General features: G+C 46.5%; 1 protein-coding gene across 3 annotated transcripts in view; it reads right to left on the bottom strand.

The window, feature by feature from the left end:
• Nucleotides 1-16,024, bottom strand: part of sh2b3 (SH2B adaptor protein 3) — a 238,434-nt gene extending 222,410 nt beyond the window's left edge. For 2 of the 3 annotated variants that reach the window (XM_070887856.1, XM_070887857.1), the window contains exon 1: nt 15,273-15,495. The gene's annotated coding sequence lies outside the window, so the exon portion shown is untranslated. Of the gene's footprint in view, nt 1-15,272; nt 15,496-15,970 lie in introns of those variants that run through there. The other variant, XM_070887858.1, reaches the window with a different exon arrangement.
• Between the last annotated feature and the right edge of the window lie 5,598 nt (nt 16,025-21,622).

The raw sequence follows: 21,622 nt of genomic DNA, 5'->3' as shown, positions 1-21,622 counted from the left end.
CACATCAGCCCACAGTGAAAGTGGCTGCTCCTGTCCAATAACCATACTGGCCTTCAGAGGACATTAAAGAGCTCCAAACATAATCGCAAAGCTGTGAGGAAGGAAATTACTGTTTTTCATGCACACTTCCAGGTTGCTGGGGCGGGGCGGTGGGGGGGGGGGGGGAGAAGGTTGGGGGAAGAGAGTTCAGAGGACCTGCACTTGCAGCAGACACAAGCTGCTATGTTAATGAGCAAGAGTGATATTTCCAGGCCTTCCATCTTATTTTGCTGGATCCCCTCTTGGCAGAGAGGCCTAACATAGCAGCACCCACAGGAGGTGGGCCTTAGTACTTGCACCCAGTCCATTACGATTGGAGCATCAGAGAAGACCAAACACATGGTGGTTGAACAAGCATCGGGCCTGGAGGCCTTTTAGCAGTGATGTCATTGCTACTGCTACAGGTCCCTCAGCAGTAAAGTTCCCTCTTCCACTTTTGGATGCTAGCTCCCATCAAGGAGCATTCCATTAAAATGGCGCAAATCTATAAATACAGGTAAGTTCAGGTCCTAATTGGAATAAAAGGGCACTTGGGGTAAGCTCCGCCTGACTTGCACTCAGTCGAGGGACAGGGGTGGGAGAAGGAAAATTAGCCCCTTGGTGTCAAATAATGTTTGAGCAACTGTGCATCTGCAGTATTCCAATGTTGCCACAACTCTCTAACTCCACCTTACAGAATAAATAGAATAAAATCCAAGTCCCCCTTGAATGTTCACTGGCCTCAGTTTCACCCCTTCTTTTAAATCAACTGTACATGCAGATAGACTATATTTATTTTAGTAGCAAAGATTTCAGAAAGTTGGGCTGCACAAGTTCTCAATTTTACTTATTTCAGCATTGGAGAGTGGAGATTGTCAACCTGCTAATTATCATAGAGTAAAAACTATTATTGAGCATGCTTAGAGCCCATGAAATACTGTCAAGAAAGCACGAGTAAACATGGAAATCGAATCAAGTTCCAGGCCCCAGAGAAAGAGGCAAACCTGTGCAGAGGGGAGTTGCAGATATTTCTGAGGTAAAACAGGTAGTTTGGTGTTTTTTGAGAATTATTTAATTTTTATGTATTTATGTGAAAATTATATTTATACTATATCCTAGAGTTAGCAGGGAAGGAACTAAGATGGCCACTGAAAGCATTTTCAAAATGACATTTTGAGCAACTACATTAGTTGGCTTTATGGTGCTTGCTAGTTACTGGTACATTTTTGATGCTTCATGTGGCTATTCATCAGTAAATGTTGGCTGCTTGTCTATTGTCAGTTTCCTACTTGTTTAGCTGTGGTTGAGGTTCGCAGCATCAGTTAACAATCACTTGCTACTTGTTATGAATATGGTGATGTACAAGCCAATCAGAAATTCATGGGCGATGCTTGGAGATATGATGAACAATTTCCCTACCCTGTGGATGTGTTACAGTTAGCTCTTTTATTATACAGATATACAAGACTACAAAAAGCTGTATACTTGTGATAGGAGAGTGAACATTAAGACCAGCTGGAGAAATAATTCAGAGAAACAGAAAATATTCTTTGAATTCACTGTACTCTTGGGATAATTAAAAAAACTCCAGTCTGGCTTTATAACATTTTTTTTTAACTGCATAAATGCTATTGCAGTTCTTAGAGAATTAAACAATGAACTTTTTGTTAGTAATCTGTTTACTGTAAATATATGACAGATTTTTACTGGCGTGGATTCATTGCCCATTTTGGAAATGACTGCTGCCTATGCTTTCGGCCACATTGCTGTTTATAGTTAGAACTGTCAATTATCAATCAAGTTTGAGAAAAAAAACATTTTATCTAAATAAATGGATTTGGCATCTTTACTTTTTGCTGCAAAGCTAGTTTGGAAGTACTTAAGATATTTATATAGTGCCGTTTGATGTCCTCAGAATTTCTCAAGAAGTTTCACGTACAATTAATTTCTTTTGAAGTGCCGTCACTGTTGTTATGTAGGCAAATGAAGCAGCCAATATGTGCACAGAAAGGTCCCATAAGCAGCAAGCTAAATGCCTAATTAGTCAAGCTGTCTTGGTGCTATTGGTTGAGATAAGAAAGTTAGCCGGGACACTATCAGACCTCCCTGCTCTTCTAATAATGTTGTGGAATCATTTACATTTGCCTGAACCACCAGAACAAGCAGACTGAGCCTTGATTTAATGTCTCACCATAAGAAAGAACTTGTATTTTTTTGGGTGCCTTTCACAACCTCAGGATGTCCCAAAGCACTTCACAACCAAAGATAGTGCAGCATTCTTTCAAAATATAGGCCCAAATTAAATGTTCAAGTCCTGGACTGGGGCTTGAACCCACAAACATCTGACCGAGAGGCAAGAAAGCTACCAGCCAACATTTACGTTTCAAACTAAAATGAGAAATCCTGTGAAAAATGTAGCAAAAGTCCATTTATGTTGTTGAACAAACGGGGTCACCCAGATCGCAAGAGACGACAGGATTTGTGTGTGGTGATGGTGATGGGGGGGGGGGGGGGGGGGGGGGACGCGAGTATTTTCACCATGGCACAAATTAATAAATTATGGGTTATGAATTCAGTAAAAGTAGATGCATGCAACAACATCACAAAGTGCAATATAACCCCAATAGCTTGAATTGCCAAAGCAGGCACACAAAGTTTCAGTATTCATTTTACACCTCCTTCAATATTACTTAATTTTCACCCCTTTTGAAAACTCATGTTGATATATTCCACATGGGGCAGAAGCCCTCCAGCAGCTTACCAAAGGATCATTATTCATGTGCACGCCTGGACAGTCCCATCAGGCTAATAAACCATGGGAGCCATTACAGCTACGCCCAATCCTGTTCACACTCAATGCCCACACGTGAGCACTGTAGAGCTGCCTGCACAACAATTGCAAGCAGGAAATATAGGTACAGGTAATTTCCTCTCTTTAACCTAGGTAGACAAAAGCCAAATGTAGCATCCCGACTGCCGTACCAACTGAGACAACCCTAAACTTTAGCCTTTTTTTTTTAAAATATAAAAAGTGTTTCCCCCCCCTTCTTTCTGAAAGCACTGATTCATGTTGCACTATGGTTCCAAGGGAACCAGCTGCCCTTTTGTATCTCACCCAAGTGGGAGCTTAAGCAGGGAGTATCAGTAGGCTATTCAATGGCAGCCAATTACAATCCTGTTCTCACTGGGCCCACATACGTTCACTGGATCGTGGTCAGCATTACGAACTCAAGTTGATTTCTCCCCCCCATTCTGTAGCCCAGAGGTGCCGAGACCAACTGCAGCACCCCAACTGAAATCAGCCAACACAAGGCAGACCTGATATCAAACTGAGACCATCCTGTATGGTTCTGAATCAGTGCTCTTATCCATTGTGGGGTGGCGGGGGGAAGGAGGGGGCCTTCAGTTTCAGCATATCTATAATATATTGTATTTGATATGCATGTCACACACTACTCATTTGAGCATCACCATTCTGTGACACAGTGCACCTTCTGTAGCTGCACACTTCTGTAAATAGATGGAGCCCAGAAGCTGCAGATCCCCATACCTAAATCATCACCGAAGCAGAGCCACAAATTTAAATAAACGACACTACAAGCCCAGTCTTACATTTACATCCTGCAAGGCAGTTCTGACAAATAGTCTTCGTCTGAAATATTAATCTAGCTTTTTTCTTTAAATGCCAATGGACCTGCTGCATATGTGTCACTTTATTTTTTATGTCCAATTTTCATTTTTTTTTTAAATCTATGCTCTATAATACAGCATTGTTTTTTTATTCAGAAATTTGCTAAAAGTTAGTTTCTGACTAGATGTAGTCAATATCGTAGATGCATCAGCCATGACCACATTGGTAGCAGCGCCCATCGCACAGTGATTGTGGAGACTATCATGTATGCAAACTCTTTGTATTCACTATATAACTATGTACGATGTACCACCTGAGGGCACTGCTGTTGGAGGCCCAGGGGTTTCCTGCCCTGGTGTGCAGGGGCATATAAAAAGGCAGCCAGCCATGCTGCCCCTCACTTTACAGTCGTATTAAATGGACTAAAGTCACACAGCTCTTACTCACAGTACAAGGCCTCATGGAGTTATTCGATGGTAATTGCAGACATAATAACTGGCGATGAGAATACGGACTTTCACGCGATTATGGCTACCTTTGGCACACTAAAAGATTCGCAGAGGGTGATGATTGGGATGCCTTCACGGAAGAGCTCGAGCAATATTTCGTGGCAAACGACCTGGCAGGGGAAACAGACACATTGGCAGAGAAGCGCAAGGCTATACTGCTGACCAGTTGTGGGCCCGAGGTCTACTGCATCGTCAGGGACTTGCTGGCACACAAGGCCAAGGATAAGACATACGATGAGCTGACTGAACTAATTTGCGATACCATGCAAATGACTTCTTACCAGAATCGGAGCTCACTGGCAAGTACTGTACGTAAAATAACGCCGACTGCAGGCAGAACTGTTGAACTATTAAGAACTGTACAGAGCAGAGCCTACATGCCCGCTGCCGCCAAGGGGTGCAAATGCAAAATCATTAACACAATGCTGGCGTTGCGGGGGTAATCATGGGGCCCATCAATGTCGATTTAAAGACTATGCGTGCAAAAGCTGCAGAACAAGGGGCCACCTCGAATGTGCAAACGTATTGCGACTCACCACATGGCAGTGGAGTCGGCAGAAGAGACCCGATCCAGCATGGATCACAAAGGACAAGCTAGAGAGGCAACTGAGCCCGAGGGAGCAGTGTGCAGGGCGCACACCCTCTCCACAAACAAGTCCTCCCACGATGATAAAAGTCAAATTAAATGGCATTCCTGTATCCATGGAGCTGGATACCGGGGCGAGTCAGTCAATTATTTGCCAGAAGACATTTGAGAGGCTGTGGGGCAACAACAAAGCACAAAGACCCAAGCTGAGCCCGATTCAGATAAAGCTGCGCACTTACACCAAGGAACTGATACTAGTTATTGGCAGTGCGAACGTAAAAGTATCCTATGATGGAGAGGCACACGAGCTGCCACTGTGGATTGTACCAGGCGATGGGCCAACGCTGCTTGGCAGAAGCTGGATGGGGAAGATTCAGTGGAACTGGGAAGACGTCAAAGTATTATCGTCAGTGGACAATGCTTCTTGTGCTCAAGTGCTGAGCAAGTTTGCATCTTTATTTGAACCAGGCATCGGCAACTTCACTGGCGCCAAAGTACAGATCCACTTGGTCCCCGAGGCATGGCCCGTTCATCATAAGGCTCGAGCGGTCCCCTACATGATGAGGGAGAAAGTGGAGATCGAATTGGGCAGACTTCAACGCGAGGGAATCATATCGCCAGTCGAGTTCACGGTGGGCCAGCCCGACTGTTCTGGGACTAAAGAGCGATGGCACGGTCAGAATCTGCAGCAACAACAAAGTAACGGCCAACCGAGTCTCGTTACAGGACCAATACCTACTACCCAAAGCCGATGCCCTTTTCGCGATATTAGCAAGGGGAAAGGCATTCACCAAGCTGGATCTAACCTCCGCTTACATTACCCAGAAGCTGGTTGAGTCGTCGAAAAAATGAACATGCATTAACACGCAAAAAGGATTGTTCATGTACCACAGGTACCCGTTCGGGATTCGCTCGGCTGCAGCCATATTCCAAAGAAACATGGAGAGTCTGTTGAAATCGGTTCCACACACCGTCGTATTTCAGGACGACATCCTCATCACTGGCCGCGACACCTCCGAACACCTACACAACCTGGAAGAAGTTTTAAGTCAACTAAACAGAGTTGGACTCCAGTTGAAAAAATCCAAATGTGTCTTCCTGGCGCCAGAGGTAGAATTCCTGGGGAGGAAGATTGTGGCAGACGGCATCAGACCCATGGACTCGAAGACAGAGGCCATCAAGAATGCACCCACGCCACAAAATGTAATGGAGCTGCGCTCATTTCTGGGACCCAACTATTTCGGTAACTTTCTTCCAGGGTTGAGCACCTTGCTGGAACCATTGCACAAGCTGTTACGCAAGGGAGACGACTGGGCTTGGGATAAAAATCAAGAGGCCGCCTTTGAAAAGGCCAGAAATCTGTTTTCAAATAAGTTGCTGGTATTATATGATCTATGTAAGTGTCTAGTTTTAGCACGTGATGCGTCATCGTACGATGTCGGGTGTGTTTTGCAGCAAGCCAATGCAGTGGGCAAGCTCCAACAGGTTGCACATGCGTCCAGAAGCCATCAATGGCCGAAAGAGGCTACAGCATGGTCGAAATGGAGCCTGTGTTTACGGTGTAAAAAATATGCACCAATATTTGTTTGGAATCAGGTTCAAGTTACAGACGCCCCTAATCTCACTGTTTTCGGAAAGCAAAGGCATAAACACCAATGCTTCATCTAAATCCAAAGACGGGTACTAACACTGTCTGCCTACGACTATGTGATCCGCTACAGGCCAGGCACTGAAAACTGCGCCGATGCTCTCAGCCGACTACCGTTGCCCACCGTGGTGGAAACGATGCAGCCCGCAGACCCGCTACTGGCCATGGATACCTTTGATAGTGAAGGGTCACCCGTAATGGCCTGCCAAATTAAGACCTGGACCAGCCAGGATCCTCTGCTATCCCTTGTAAAAAGTTGCATCCTCAATGGGAGCTAGTCAACGGTCCCTAGAGACATGCAAGACGAGATCAAGCAGTTTCACCGTCGTAAAGATGAAATGTCGATCCATTCAGATTGCCTCTTATAGGCAACCGCGTTATCTTGCCAAGGGCAGGGAAACCTTCATATGTGACCTACACAGCACCCACCCAGGCAATAGTCATGATGAAGGCTATCGCCAGGTCCAACGTCTGGTGGCCGGCATTGACTCAGACCTGGAGTCGTGCATGCACCAGTGTAACACATGTTCACAATTGAGCAATACTCCCAGGGAGGCGCCACTTAGTCTTTGGTACTGACCCTCAAAACCATGGTCCAGGATCCATGTGGATTATGCGGGCCCTTTTCTAGGAAAGATGTTCCTGGTTGTTGTGGAGGCCTATTCAAATGGATTGAATGTGCAATAATGGCATCCAGCATGTCCGCAGCCACCACTGAAAGCCTCAGAGTCATGTTTGCTACCCATGGCTTACTCGACAATCTTGTCAGCGACAATGGTCCATGCTTCACCAGCTCAGAATTCAACGAATTCATGACCCGTAATGGCATCAAGCATGTCAGATCTGCTCCTTACAAACCCGCCTGTCCCGGGTACTGCTCAGCTACAGCACACGACCCCACTCACTTACCAGGGCTCCCCCTGCAGAATGACTAATGAAACGAGCGCTCAAAACCAGGCTCTCCTTAGTACACCCTGGCCTCATTGATCAGATGGAAACCAGGCGTTATCAGCAAAAAACGTACCATGATCGCGCGGCTGTATCACACGACATCACTGTAAATGACCCTGTGTTTGTGCTGAATTACGGTCAGGCTCCCAAATGGGTCGCCGGCACTGTATTAGCCAAGGAGGGGAATAGAGTATTTGTTGTCAAACTACTTAACTGTCAAATGTACAGAAAACATTTGGACCAAACCAAATTACGATTCAAAGATAACCAGGAACCACCGGAAGAGGACCTCATCTTCAGCGACCCACCGACACACACCCAGTCGACAACAGACTGAGCTGCCAACTACGAGGATGATCCCACCATCGCCAACACTCCAGCCCAACCAGTCGCGCTGCAAGACAGCAGTGGCCCAACCAACTCACCCAGGCCAGAAGCGACACTGAGACAGTCAACCAGGGAGCGCAGGGCTCTGGTTCGCTTTAACCTGTAATCAACTTGCATCAAAGACTTTGGGGGGGGGAATGATGTCATGTATGCAAACTCTTTGTATTCACTATGTAACTATGTATGATGTACCACCTGAGGGTGCTGCTGTTGGAGGCCCAGGGGTTTCCTGCCCTGGTGTGCAGGGGCATATAAAAGGCAGCCAGCCATGCTGCCCCTCACTTTGCAGTCGTATTAAATGGACTGAAGTCACACAGCTCTTACTCATGGTACAAGGCCTCGAGTAGTTATTCGATGGTAATTGCAGACATAATAGAGACAAAGTCCCGTCTTCACACTGGAGGACACCATCCATCGTGCTGTGTGGTACTACCACCGTGCTAAATAGGATAGATCGAGCAGCTCAAAACTGGCCATCTATGAAGAGCTGTGGGCCATCAGCAGCAGCAGAATTATATTCCACCACAATCTGTAACCTCATGGCCCGGCATATCCCCCATCAAGCCTGGGGACCAACCCTGCTTCAAAGAAGAGTGTAGAAGAGCATGCCAGGAGCAGTACCACGCATACCTAAAAATGAGGTGTCAACCTGGGGAAGCTGCAATACAGGACTACATGCATGGTAAAAAGTGGAAGCAGTATGCTATAGACAAGACTAAGCGATCCCACAACCAACGGGTCTGATTAAAGCTCTGTAGTCCTGCCACATCCAGTTGTGAATGATGGTGGACCATTAAACAACTAACGAGAGGACGAGGCTCCATGAATGTCCCCATCCTCAATGATGGCAGAGCCCAGCGCGTGAGAGCAAAAGACAAGGCTGAAGCCTTTGCAACAATCTTCAGCCAGAAGTGCCGAGTGGATGCTCCATATCGGCCTCCTCCCGAGATCCCCACCATCACAGAAGCAAGTCTTTAGCCAATTCAATTCACTCCACGTGATATCAAGAAATGTCTGAACGCACTGTATACAGCAAAGGCTATGGGCCCCGACAACATCCTGGTTGTTGTGCTGAACACTTGTGCTCCAAAACTAGCCTCGCCTCTAGCCAAGTTGTTCCAGTATAGCTACAACACTGGCATCTAACCGACAATGTGCAAAACTGCCCAGGTATGTCCTGTCCACAAAAACCAGGACAAATCCAATCCAGCCAATTACTGTCCCATCAGTCTACTCTCAATCATCAGAAAGTGATGGAAGGAGTCATCAACAGTGCTATCAAGTGGTACTTACTCACCAATAATCTGCTCACCGATGCCCAGCTTGGGTTCCACCAGGACTACTCGGCTCCAGACCTCATTACAGCCTTGGTCCAAACATAGTCTAAAGAGCTGAATTTCAGAGGTGAAGTGAGAGTGACTGCCGTTGACATCAAGGCAGCATTTGAGTGAGTGTGACATCAAGGAGCCCTAGTAAAACTGAAGTCAATGGGACTAAGGGGGAAAACTCTCCACTAGCTGGAGTCATACCTAACACAAAGGAAGATGGTTGTGGTCATTGGAGGTCAATCATCTCAGCCCCAGGACATTGCTGAAGGAGTTCCTAGGCCAAACCATCTTCAGCTGCTTCATCAATGACCTGCCCTCCATCATAAGATCAGAAGTGGGGATGTTCGCTGATGAGTGCAGAGTGTTCAGTGCCATTTGCAACTTCACAGATAATAGAGCAGTCCATGCTCGCATGCAGCAAGACCTGGACGACATTCAGACTTGGGCTGATAAGTGGCAAGTAACATTCACGCCAGACAAGTGCCAGGCAATGACTATCTCCAACAAGCGAGAGTCTAACCACCGCCCCTTGACATTCAATGGCATTACCATCACCGAATCCTCCACCATCAACATCCTGGGGGTCACCATTGACCAGAAACTTAACTGGACCAGCCACATAAATACTGTGGTGACAAGAGCAGGTCAGAGGCTGGGTATTCTGCAGCGAGTATCTCACCTCCTGACTCCCCAAAGCCTTTCCACCATCTACAAGGCACAAGTCAGTAGCGTGATGGAATACTCTCCACTTGCCTGGATGAGTGCAGCTCCAACAACACTCAAGAAGCTTGACGCCATTTAGGTCAAAGCAACCTGCTTGATTGGCACCCTATCCACCACCTTAAACATTCACTTCCTCCATCACCAACATACCGTGACTACAGTGTGTACCATCTACAAGATGCACTGCAGTAACTCACCAAGGCTTCTTCAGCAGCACCTCCCAAACCCATGACCTCTACCACCTAGAAGGACAAGGGCAGCAGGCACATAGGAACACCACCACCTCCATTTTCTCCTCCAAGTCACACACCATCTTGACTTGGAAGTATATCACTGTTTCTTCATCGTCGCTGGGTCAAAATCCTGGAACACTCTCCCTAACAGCACTATGGGAGTACCTTCACCACAAGGACTACAGTGGTTCATGGCAGCAGCTCACCACCTCCTTCTCAAGGATAATTAGGGATGGGCAATAAATGCCGGCTTTGCCAGCGATGCCCACATCCCATGAATGAATTTTTTTTAAATATGCCAGAGAGTTTTAGTCGTAATGTAGTACTTTATATTTGGTTTTATCGTTGCGCAACAGAATAAGAATAATCTGGGAAATTCCACTGCAATATTGTCATAAAAGTTATGTGAACTGTTCATGTTAATGTGTAAATGATTACCGCATTTGCTGATGGTTAATGCCAACTTCTGTTCTTTGCCTCAGGTGGAACGTTGTGTTTCTAGGTTGATTCCGGAGGTGAGGGGGTTGACTTATGAAGATAGGTTGAGTAGGTTGGGCCTATACTCATTGGAGTTCAGAAGAATGAGAGGTGATCGTATCGAAACGAAAGATAATGAGGGGGCTCGACAAGGTGGATGTAGAGAGGATATTTCCACTCATACGGGAAAATAAAACTAGGAGGCATAAGGGGCCGGCCATTTACAAGTGAGATGAGGAGGAATTTCTTCTCTCAGAGGGTTGTAAATCTGTGGAATTCTCTGCCCCAGAGAGCTGTGGAGGCTGGGTCATTGAATATATTTAAGGCGGAGATAGACAGATTTTTGAGTGATAAGGGAATAAAGAGTTATGGGGAGCGGGCAGGGAAGTGGAGCCGAGTCCATGATCAGATGAGCCATGATCTTATTGAATGGCGGACCAGGCTCGAGGGGTCAAGTGGCCTACTCCTGCTCCTACTTCTTATGTTCTTGTGTGCCCTGCCTCACATCACAACCAAGAACTGATTTAACTCATGACTGAGACTGACAGATCAAAGCATCAAGCAGCTAAGAAATTTCAATTTACAAATACTCTATTTTAAAAACAAAGGCAATATCCTTGAAAGTCTGAGCACTTGAACTGTAGAGATGTACCTTCAAGTGCCCCACTGGGCCATTTGTACTTCATGTATTTAAATAACAAGAGAAAAAGTAATTATGATTTTTAAATACAATGATATGTTGTGTAAATATCCGTATCATGCTTCTGTGGGTGTCAGTAAGAATTGGACTATTTTTCCCGTGTAATGAATTTTTTCATTAAGAAGTGAATGTGCAGCATTTAAACAACAGGATAAGTGTTAAGTAGATTTAGTGAGCCATTAGATTTGTACATCCTTCCCAAACCTCAGCCTCTAAAAATACCTGAATGAGAGAGTGGGGCAATCATACAACCTGGTTCTGATGTAGGGCAATTGCCTGAAACATTGACTTTTCGTTTCTCCACAGATGCTGTGTCTGACTTCCTGAGTATTTTCAGCATATACAGGGCTTTGATTTTTTATTCCCAAAGTTTTATGTTTGGTACATACCATGGAACCTAACTGGCCCCAGATAAAGTTTAAAATCAATGTTCCCTTTAAGTTTCAGATATTTTAAGTTCAGATACTAACAAACCTCGGTGTTCTAATCTAGGGTTTATCTATGAACAAGGATAGTATTGGGCAGTCCCTCGTGTCGAGGGTGACTTGCTTACACACCAAAAAGGGATGAGTTCACAGGTGTTTCAATGCGGAACCTGACATTCTAGGTCCCGAACTACATACTGAAGGGTGGAAGATGCCTGTGCATGGATTCTTTTAACAAGAGGTGGCAGTTGCACACCAGCCACCACACGGGCTTGACCGAGCTGGGTCTTGATTCAGTGGCAAGGGTTAACCAAGACGACTGGAGACCAAGCTCTGCTGCATGGACCAAGTGCGCACACATGCTGCTACTATCCACAAATCGCAGTGTGGGCTGGCCCGTGCTGCCCCTGGGTCCTCGCCTCTCCTGGGCCCCGATTACGACGCTTCTGGGCCCCAATCTCTTACCGTTCCTCCTCCCCGATCAAAAATGGAGCAGTCAGTAACAGGACATCAATTAGTCTCCTTATCTTGAAGACATCAAATATCGACACACTGTTATTTGAAATATCAAAATACTAAACTCCAGCCTAGTTGAAGTGTTATCAGCAGTAACAAACGCCAACTAACAGAATGAACACAATTCAGTAGGGATGTGAATAACAGCAGCAACAACAACAGAATCCAACCCCTACAATCACTTGTGAACTCGCTGGTGTCTCAGCAAGTTGGGTGACTGAGTGAATCCTTTCCCACACACTGAGCAAGTGGACGGTCTCTCCCAGTGTGAACTCGCTGGTGTTTTAGCAGGTCGGATGACTGAGTGGATCCCATCCCACACTCCGAGCAGGTGAACAGCCTCTCCCAAGTGTGAACTCGCTGATGTGTCAGCAGGCTGCATGACCGAATTAATCCCTTTCCACACTCAGAGCAGGTGAACGGTTTCTCCCTGGTGTGAATCAGTTGGTGCTTTAGAAGTGTGGATGACCAAGTGAATCCCTTCCCACACTGACAGTAGGTAAACGGCCTCTCCCCAGTGTGAACTCACCGGTGTGTTAGCAGGTTGTATGACTTAGTGAATCCCTTTCCACACATGGTGCATGAACAAGACAGCATACAGAACAGCCTTTTGCAAACCTTTGGCCAAAATTCAAAAGAGGACAAACCAGCGAGTAAGAAATATAGGCACAAAATGAAACAAGTTGCCTCGGTTTCGTGAGCCACATCACGGGCATGTGGCCCACAAGCAGTAGTTTGGACACCAATGCCCAAGGTCATCCTGTTCTGCTGGCTACTGGGTTTTTTGTGTTGAAGCAGCCTGAAACAGCTCAAGTGTTTGAAACCACGAACAGTGCTACAAAAAAGATCCCTAGCAATAGAGCAAATCAGGTTACAAATTCAAATTAACTAGATAAATGAAATATACGATTTTATATTTAGTCAATAAACGCCTGCACTGGCAATTTTATTTCATTATCAAGGTGTATAAACTAATGCTGCAGATTTATTTACTTTCTTTGCCAATGTTGCGGGGGGGGGGGGGGGGGAGGGAAGAGAGAAAGAAAAACAAAAAAGAGGAATTATAATGAAAAAAAGTTACTGCACACATGAATTACAAAACGCTGGATCAGTATAAAATCTTCTATACTATTTTTTATGCTGTTAAGTGTTGTGGGTTCAAATGAAACTAAATTACAGTGCTGTTGTGAGTAGATTATATGCTGATAAAACCTCAGTAGTGAGTCTTTGCTCGTATCCTCTATTAAGATTTCCATTTTACAAAGGCTAAGCAACCCAGACTGCGCAGTCACTTTAAAGCCCAATATGTGCATACATGTACTAGAACACGCTACATCTACAGATCTCCAGCAAAGTTAGGTGTGGACGTGTTTGTCTGCGAATATTTTTGCCATATCCCCTTTCCTGGCCCCTACGTTGATCCTTCTATCAGGCTTGACAGCCCATGGATGACTCAGCATCCTTACCAAGCATTACTTCCTATATAATCCTTTAGCCAAAGGCATGAAACAGAAGTTAGTAACTGGATTACGCGGTCAGACAAGCTTTGGTGCACAGGTCCAATTATAGTACATTCTGCAATCTGTCTGGTTGCGGACCACATCTCATTTGAATGCAATATAGAATTCAAGAATACCAACGTTACAAATTCTAGTACATAACATTCAAATTCTTGTCCACAAACTAAACCTCCAAGGTGTTAAATGTCTTGGGCCTGTCAGTGGCAGAATATGAGCAGTTTGTTAGAGTAACTTTTATTGTCATTTTTTAACCACTGACTCTTGCTGGAATGTGTTTCAACAGGCACCAACAACCCTCCAGTTTCTTGCCCAAGTGGGATTCAGACATGGAGTGTCAGTGGGTGATTCAACTGCGTAGGCCATTACAATCGGTTCTTATCCAGCCCACACATGCACCTTTTCCAGTAAGAATCACTGGATACCAATCAGCAAATAGAACTTTTTTTTTAATTAAAGAAAAATTGTGTTTTAAAAAAACTGCTTTTAAACTTTGGTACTTTTGTGCAGCTGGCATTTTGGATTTGAGTAGACCGAAGAAATTTCAAATGTAATTGGTCAGTTGCAATCTGCCAGGTTCCAAGGCAGTGTGTTGGATGCAATAGCAGTCATCAAACTCAGACCTAACTGAGACTGCAGGGCATGTCTGCACTGGTTGAACCTAGCAGAGGGATGACTACATAGGGTACTTCTTCCTTTATTCACATTCTCATTTAGGACTCTGGGCACTAGTGAATTCTAGCTAGCAGGAAGGGTTCCAGGTGGTTGTGGTCACCATAATTATATTTAAGCAGAATTTTTAAAAACTTCCAACAGGATTAAATATGAAGGAAGTTTACATTTTTTATGAATTAACAATTCTATTTAACAGTGTTAAATATAATAAAATAATGTATATCAGTCCATTTGTTTGAATGCTATAATGTTGTACACATCGCTTGTGTTTTAATAGATTAGTACAGCGCTGTATAACGCACTCACCTGGCTACTGTCTTGAACAACTTGGTTTACTTTAGTCAATACGGCGCCAGTATTAACAACGTGGAAAATCCGTATCTTGCAGAGCATCGTCGACACGATGCGAGTGTGATGGTTTTATAGACGGCGACTTCCCCTAGGACCCTCCCTCCGCCCCCTCCTCAGTTCGTGATCGCTTCTACAGAGCCCTGAAACATCGACAGCAGCGGAGCGCCGCTGTGTGAGGAACGCCAAACATTGCTCCAACACCACCATGCGGTGCTCTGCTCCAGCCGCAAAAAAAACGTGCGAGTCGCTGCAGCCAGACCTGCAGCCCTTACACGCGCGCGTCTATTCGCATCTAACAGACGCTGCAAAAGATTCCACACGGCTCCTGTGTAAGGTCTCGATACAGAGAGAAAAGTGAAACTGTAGCCCTTCACTTCCAGAAGAACATTTCTGGAGCCGAAAGGCTCCACACGCGCGGTGTAGCCGCTGTGTGCGCTCTCTAGGTAAGAAGCCTGTTGGTATTATCGGCATCAACCGTGAACTCTCACCGAAAGGCGATGCTTGCGGCGGAGCAGACAGTAAACCCGCCGCTGGACATCAACTGGATACAATGAAGATGTGACAACAACAACAACAACAACAAAAAGGAGTCGCTACCTGCGGCGGAATGCTTCACTCTCTCGCTCACCCATGTTGTCTAAACCTTGCTGTCTCAGGAAGGAAATCCATGCGCGGAAAAAAACCCGCTAAACTCATCATTTCCGCTGACAAGCTGACAGTTGAATGGGGCTTCAAGTCCGATTCCGTCAACATTTAAGCAGCAAAAAGCTGCGACGACAACAACACACACACACACACACTTATCTTTCACCTCCTGTGCTTCTTGTGGCCAGCGATCGCTCACTGGGCTCTGCTCCGCTCAGCACGGCCAACCATTCACTTACGTAATGGACATATTTGAGTTGTGGAGGCTTGAAGTTTAAACCTAATTTGTTGTCCAACAGTGGCCTCTACATGCAGCTTCGTGAAGCCGGGCTCGAACTATTCGGTTACAAGAAAACAATCCGCCCCAGGCACACTCGCTTCCCATAAAAGAATAGCCCCGAAATTTGCGAGCGGATACGAGTTGCAGGCTGAAAACACACAATCGCGTCTGGACTTGGCTTCAGTGCGATTTTATTTGCTGCAGCAATTTAATTAAAAGCGTCCAAAAACATCATTAGGATGTACATGTTCCTTTATGACAACTTTAACACCACACTCGAATATTCATGTTTATTATCTAGCTTCGCCGTTTTTTTTGTAGGAATGTTGCTTATCTTTGACAGTGAAAGAGAAAATGGACACAGACTTACCAGAACTCCACTTATCACGTTGAGATTGATAATGATCGACTTGTACCGGGCTTGACGCATTAGTTTTTAAGCTTCCAACCCTAGCATTCGAAAGTCAAACTTCCTATTTTTAAAGTTGCACTTTGGAAGGCATCAGCAGTGCCGACTTTGAAGTGTTCATTTGCTGACTGAACATATGTTTCTGAACTGCAAATCGGCTGGCAGAATCACCCAAAACATTATTTATAGTACTGAACAGGAATTCTGACTTAATTGTAGTTGACTACCAAATGTGCATGGATTTTATTTTATAGCAAATATTTCAAGAGCTTCTCCTCTATTCATCTAAAATATGTATTCAAGTATATATTCATATAAATTGTGTATACGCGAATGTATATTTAGATTGCAAAAAAAGAACGAAGGGAAGCAGAGGGAGCGAGAGATGGGGAGGGAGGGACAGGGAAGGAGAGAAAGGGGAAGGGAGAGAGGGGAGTGGAGGGAGGGGCGAGGGAACGGAAGGGAAGAGCAGGGGAGGGGGAAGAGAGGGGTAGAGATGGGGAGGGTAGAGATGGGGAGGGGAGAGATGGGGAATGGATGGGAGGGGAGGGGAATGGATGGGAGGGGAGGGGAGGGGAGGGGAATGGATGGGAGGGGAGGGGAAGGGAAGAGAGGGGATGGGAGGGCGAGGGGAGGGGAGAGGGAAGGGAGGGGAATAGTAGGGGAGGAGAAGGGGCAGGGAGGGGAATAGTAGGGGAGGAGAAGGGGCAGGGAGGGGAATAGTAGGGGAGAAGGGGCAGGGAGGAGGAGGGGAAGGGAAGAGAGGGGAGGAGGGAAGGAGAGGGGAGGGGAAGGTGTTATGTTTAGAATAACTCCACAAGACTGAGTACTGTGAGCTTAAACTGATGTGACAGTCTATTTAATAAAACTCCAGAGTGAAGAAGCAACATGGCAAACAACCTTTTATACTTGCTTGCACGAGGTGTGCAGATGATCCTTGGGTCTACAACAGGTGCACCCCCTGGTGGTAAGTCTTACACTAGTACAACATTTACATACATATCACTCCCCCCCCCCCTCCAAAAGTCTTAGGTACTAGTTATTTACAACCCCTGGCGATCAGGGGCTCTTCATTCCCGGGTTGATTGCCTGAGTTGAAGTCCTGGCATGGGTGAGTTGGTCAGATCATTGCTGCACTGCAGCGCGGCTGGTCTGATCGTACTGTCGGGCATGGTGGGTTCATCCTCGTGATTGACAGCAAGGTCGCTTGCTGGTTGGGTGTGTGCTGGTGGATCAATGACGGTAATGTCCTCTTCAAACTGTTCTTGGTTGTCAGTGAATTGCAGTTTGATCTGATCCAAATGCTTTCTGCACGTTTGTCCATTCAGAAGTTTAACACAAACACTCTATTCCCCATCTTGGCTAAAACAGTGCCAGCAACCCATTTGGGACCATGACCATAATTAAGAACAAATACAGAGTCATTAACCTCAATGTCACCCGATACAGCCGCGCTATCGTGGTACACATTATGCCGGTGACGCCAGGTTTCTACATGATCATTGAGATCCAGGTGGACTAAGAAGAGCCTGGTTTTGAGTGCTCTTTTCATTAACAATTCTGCCAGGAGAACCCCGGTAAGCGAGTGGGGTCACGTCCGGTAGCTGAGCAGAACCCGAGATAACTGGGTCTGCAGGGAACCGCCCGTCACACGTTTCAAGCTCTGCTTAATAGTTTGGACTGCCCGTTCCGCTTGACTGTTGGATACGGGCTTAAACGGGACAGACCTGACATATTTGATGCCATTGCGGGTCATGAACTCGTTGAATTCCGAGCTGGTGAAACATGGTCCGTTGTCACTAACAAGGACGTCGGGCAAACCATGGGTGGCGAACATGGCCCGGAGGCTTTCAATGGGGGCAGTGGACGTACATGATGACATTATTACACATTCAATCCATTTAGAGTAAGCGTCCACTGCTACTTGGAACATCTTTCCTAGAAACGGGCCAGCGAAATTTACGTGGACCCTGGACCACGGTTTGGAGGGCCATGACCACAGACTCAGTGGGGCCTCCCTTGGTGCATTGCTCAACTGTGAGCAAGTGTTACATTGGTGTACGCATGACTCCAATTCCGAGTGAATGCCGGGCCACCAAATGTGCGACCTGGCGATAGCCTTCATCATGACTATGCCTGGGTGGGTACTGTGTAGGTCGCGTATAAACGTTTCTCTGCCTTTTTTTGGCAAAACCACATGATTCCCCCATAGGAGACAATCTGATTGGATGGAAATTTCATCCTTGCATCGGTAAAACGGCTTAATTTTTTCTCGCATTTCCCCGGGAACAGCCGACCAGCTCCCATTAAGGACGCAGTTTTTTACTAGTGATAGCACAGGATCCTGGCTAGTCCAGGTCCTGATCTGGCGAGCCATGACGGGTGTCCCCTCACTCTCAAAAGCATCCATTACAAGAAACAAGTCTGCGGATTGCACCATTTCCACCCCGGTGGTGGGCAATGGTAGCTGACTGAGGGCATCAGCACAGTTCTCAGTGCCTGGTCTGTAGCGGATTACATAGTCATACGCAGGTAATGTTAGTGCCCATCTTTGGATGCGGGACGAAGCATAGGTGTTAATACCTTTGCTTTCTGAAAACAGCGAAGTGAGTGGTTTGTGGTCGGTTTTGAGCTTGAACAGGAGTCCAAATAGGTATTGGTGCATTTTCTTAACCCTGTATACGCATGTTAATGCTTCTTTCTCAACCACACTGTAGGCTCTTTCAGCCTTAGACTTCTGGACGCATGTGTAACCGGTTGCAGTTTGCCTGACACATTGGCTTGCTGTAACACACAATCAACCCCGTACAAAGATGCATCACAAGCTAGTACTAAACGTTTACATGGGTCATACAGTACAAGTAACTTTTTAGAACATAGCAGGTTTCTGGCCTTATCGAAGGCTGTGTCTTGAGATTTACCCCAAACCTAGTCGTCACCCTTACGTAGCAATAAATGCAAAGGTTCCAGCAAAGTGCTCAACCTGGGTAGAAAGTTACCAAAATAGTTGAGGAGTCCCAGGAACAAACACAGCTCCATCACATTCTGTGGTCTGGGTGCATTCTTGATGGCCTCCGTCTTAGAGTCCATGGGTCTGATGCCGTCTGCCGCAATCTTTCGCCCCAAAAATTCGACCTCTGGCAGCAGGAAAACACACTTGGAGCATTTCAGCCTGAGTCCCACTCTGTCCAGTCACTTGAGAACCTCTTCCAGGTTGTGCAAGTGTTCGGTGGTTTCACGACCAGTGATCAGGATGTCGTCTTGGAACACAATGGTACGTGGAATCGATTTCAGCAGACTCTCTATGTTACTCTGGAAGATGGCTGCAGCCAAGCGAATCCCAAAAGGGCATCTGTGGTATATAAGCAGTCCTTTGTGCGTGTTGATGCACGTCAATCTTTTCGAAGATTCAGCCAGTTCCTGTGTCGTGTAAGCAGAGGTTAGATCCAGCTTGGTAAACGACTTTCCCCCTGCTAACGTTGCAAACAGGTCCTCCGCTTTGGGTAGTGGGTACTGGTCCTGTAACGAGACTCGGTTGATCATTACTTTGTAGTCTCAGCAGATTCTGACCGTGCCATCGCTTTTCAACACCGGAACAATTGGACTGGCCCACTCGTTGAACTCGACTGGCGATATAATTCCCCCTCGTTGAAGTCTGTCCAGTTCAATCTCGACTTTCACCCGCATCATATGGAACCGCTCAGGCCTTGTGATGAACAGGCCGTGCATCAAGGACTAGATGGATCTGCACTTTGGCGCCTGTGAAGTTGCCGATGCCTGGCTCAAATAGCAACGGAAATTTGCACGAGGCGTCATCCACCGAAGACAGCGCTTTGATGTCGTCCCAGTTCCATCGGATCTTTCCTAGCCAGCTTCTGTCGAACAGCGTTGGTCCATCGCCTGGTACAATCCATAGTGATAAATCATGCACAGCTTCATCGTACGATACCTTCATTGCCGCACTGCCAATGACTGGTATGAGCTCTTTGGTGTAAGTGCGCAGTTTTGTATGAATTGGGTTTAGTTTTGGCCTTTGTGCCTTGTTGCACCACAGTTTCACAAAAGCCTTCTGGCTTATAATTGACTGACTCGCCCCCGTGTCCAATTCCATGGAAACTGGAATGCCGTTTAATTTGACTTTCAACATTATTGGAGGGCTTTTGGTGGTGAAGGTGTGTACCCTATACACTTCCTCTTCAGCCTCAGGTTGAGTTGCCTCTCTTACTCGTTCAGCGTGATCGGCGCCGGATTGGTCATCTTCTGCCGACTCTGTCACGTGACGAGTTGCAGCATGTTTGCACATTCGCTGGAGGTGCCCCATTATTTTACAGCCTTTGCACACGTAGTGCTTGAATCGACTTTGATGGGCTCGATGATTACCCCCGCAGCGCCAACATGGTGGGGCGTTCACGCCCCACAACAGATTCTGAGTCATCCTAGGTCTGGCCTCTGCAGGCGTGTAGGCCCTGCCATGTACAGTTCTGCCTGCTGAAGACGTTATTTTATGCACAGTACTAGCCGGTGAGCTTCGATGCTGAGAAGATATCTGCTTACTGTTATCATTCGTGGACATGAAAGCCTGGGCTATCGTGATGGCCTTGCTCAGATCTAGGGATTCAGCAGACAGCAGTTTGCGAAGAATGACCTCGTGGCCGATTCCAAACAACTAAAAGTCCCGCAACATTTCCTCCAAAAATTCAGCAAATTCGCAGTCCCGCAAGGCGTCTTAGATCAGCGACATGGTGCGTGTAAAAGCGATACCTGGCCATTAAGATGCTCTCCTTCGGTTTGAGGTGTTCCCAAACCAGCGTACACAACTCTGCATATGTTTTGTCCGTTGGTTTCGTCAGCGCTAGCAGATTTTTGATGAGGTCATAATTCGTGGACCCACAAACGGTGAGGAGAATCGCCCTGCGCTTGACCGCGTTACTGTCCATATCGAGCTCGTTGGCCATGAAGTTCTGGTCAAGACGCTCAACGAAGGCTTCCCAATCATCACCCTCAACAAATTTCTCAAGAATACCAATGGCAGCCATAACTGCGTGAAAGTTCATGATCTGTTATTCGTCGCCAATTGTTATGTTCAGAATAACTCCACAAGACTGTATGCTGTAAGCTCAAACTGATGTGACCTTAGTCTCTTTAATAAATCTCCAGAGTGAAGAAGCAGCATGGCAGACAACCTTTTATACTTGCTTGCACGAGGTTTGCAGGTGACCCTTGCGTCTCCAACAGGTGCAACCCCTGGTGGCAAGTCTGACATTATTACAAAGTTTACATATATAACAGAAGGGAAGAGAGGGAAGTGGAAGGGAAGAGAGGGAATGGGAGGGCGAGAGCAGGGAAGTGGAGGGGAAGAGGGGAGGGGGAAGAGAGGGGAGGGGAGGGAAGGAGAAGAGAGGGGAGGGAAGGAGAAGAGAGGGGAGGGGGGAAGAAGAGAGGAGAGGGGAGGGGAGGGGAGGGAAAGAGAGGGAAGGGGAAGAGGGGGAGGGAATAGAGGGGAGAAGGGAAGGGAGAGGGAAGGGGGGGGGAGAGCGGGGAGAGGAGGGGTGGGAAGGGAAGGGGAAGAGAAGGAAGGGGTGGGAAGGGAAGGGGAAGAGAAGGAAGGGGTGG

This window comes from Pristiophorus japonicus, chromosome 8 (assembly GCF_044704955.1).
Source record: "Pristiophorus japonicus isolate sPriJap1 chromosome 8, sPriJap1.hap1, whole genome shotgun sequence".
NCBI classification, from domain to species: domain Eukaryota; kingdom Metazoa; phylum Chordata; class Chondrichthyes; family Pristiophoridae; genus Pristiophorus; species Pristiophorus japonicus.
This window is presented reverse-complemented; position numbering and strand designations above follow the sequence as displayed.